The following is a 2,212-nucleotide window of genomic DNA, read 5'->3' as shown; positions in this document are numbered from 1 at the left end:
AACAGTTGTGGGATGTGAGCTTCCTTTGTGGGACCCAGGAGGCTGAATGCTGACGGGGCTGAGAAGGGAATGGGGGTCATGGTGGGCTGCTCTGGGAGTCCCGGGAAAAGCCACAGTCCGAGGCTGGCTCCTCTGCTGCTGTCAGGGCTCTTGGAGTGGGATTGGAGCAGGGCTCCCAGTTATCTTCCTATGAAGCAGGGGTGGGGTGGGGTGGGGTGGCAGAAGCCTGGCTGCCTGTATCCCTCTGGCCTGTCCTTGGCTCAAATCCTAGCACTACCACCATGTACAAGCTGTGTGACCTTCAACAAATTTCTTAACCTCTCTGAACCACCTTATTAAAATGGGGATAATAACAGTACTTACCTCAAAGGGCTGTTGGGAAGCTTACATTAGAATGTTAAGATGCTTTAAGTGGTGCCTGCCACCCAGCATAGGCGTGACACTTATTGATTACTGGTATTATATGTCTCTCCCCTATATTGGGGATATTTTTCCTGAAGCAGAAGTCCAAAGGTAGCTTCCACTCCCCTTCTGAAAGCGACAGTTCTGGCTTTTAGATAAGCTCTTCCTGTCTTTTCCCTGCCTTCCTATCTGTAGTGGTTTCTTAGTTGATTATAAGTCAATTAGGGATTTATTGAGCACATATCATGTGCAGGCCTGTGGTAAAAAACTACCTACCATTTAATGAACATCTTCTAATGCTGGGCATTGTTTCCAGGTACTCTTTTCTTTAAATATATTTTTATTGATTTCAGAGAGGAAGGGAGAAGGAGAGAGATAGAAACTTCAGTGATGAGAGGGAATCTTTGATCGACTGCCTCCTGTATGCCCCCCACTGGAAATCAAGCCCACAACCTGGGCATGTGCCCTGACCAGGAATTGAACCGTGATCTCCTGGTTCATAGGTCTGTGATCAACCACTGAGCCACGCTGCTGGGCTCCAGGTACTTTTCATACACTTTTCCACTTAACACTCAGCTACCTTGTGAAATAGACACGATGACTATTTTACATCTGGGCCATGTTCTCAGTGTCACACAGCCACTAAGTCACAGGATTGGACACCAGAACTGGGCTTTGCTACCTCTTCTCACCTGATTTTGAGTGTTTAGCCCCACCCTTCCTATTCTCTCTCAGAACTCTGAGTGTGCCCAGCTGAAACACTTGACTTCTCTGCTCCCTTGCAACTACAGGGCCATGTGACTTCTGGCTGGTGGGCTAGAAGTGGAAATCTACCATGTGGGATGTGTTGGGAAATTACTGTTTCCCTGATCAAAAGGGCCAGAGACAGCTGACACGCTGCTTTTGCTATTAGCACTTCCCCACCTTGCTGCCCGAGTGTGGCCAAGAAGTTGGGAGGAGGCACCATTTTGTAACTGTGAGCACAAAAGCCACCCTTGGGCAGAACAGGAAGACAGACTAGTCTGGGACATGGAACCTTCCCTGCTCGTCTCCAGAGCTCTAGTGTGCAGAAGCCCCCATTTCTTGGCATTGCTGTTCCACACAATTAGATGCAGCCCTTCGTGGTACACAGCCCAGATGCTTGCTGGTGCACTAGCCGACTCCAGACTGGCCAGGAGGGAGCCATCAGGAGGGAGCGACGTGCCTGAGGAAATGAAGGCTGGGCTCCAGGGCCTCCCTGGTCTCTGGGAGGATCTTTCTTGGTCCCAGGGAAGATACTGCAGGGGACAGAACTGGCGTGTAGAGCAGGCCTGACCCCTTTGTGGGGGTTGGGTGAGAAGGGCTTTGCTGGGCTGGGCTAAGGGAGCTCTCCCCGCCTGCTCCCTCATGGCTGCCAGCACCTGACAGAGGTCAGTATTGTGCTCCAGCCAGAAGAGGCCCAGTCCTGTAGGTTCAGTGGAAAAATCATCCCTGGTCCTGGTTGACCATGGAAGTGTCCGTAAACATTTGGTCAGGGTAGGAGGCTGGGAGACAAGGGGCGGATTCAGGGAGCCAGGTGGGCCCGGCGGGGCTGGGGCGAGGGTGGGTGGTGGTGGCTTCCTCGGAGGTGAGGAGAAACAAGCGGCCTCTGCTGCTCCTGACCTGTGGGGAGGCCACCTGACGGCCGGAGCTGATTTATGGGCAGGCTGTCAGACCACCTGTTAGCTCGCACTGTCCACAGCAGAAGGTGGGCCCTCCGGCCTCCTCAGGTCTCTGAGAGCCGAAGGAGCCAAGGTTGGTCTCATCTTGGGAGAACATGGTTTGTCTTGGA

This window comes from Myotis davidii, unplaced genomic scaffold, assembly GCF_000327345.1.
Source record: "Myotis davidii unplaced genomic scaffold, ASM32734v1 scaffold332, whole genome shotgun sequence".
Taxonomy (NCBI): domain Eukaryota; kingdom Metazoa; phylum Chordata; class Mammalia; order Chiroptera; family Vespertilionidae; genus Myotis; species Myotis davidii.
Note: the sequence above shows the minus strand (reverse complement) of the source record.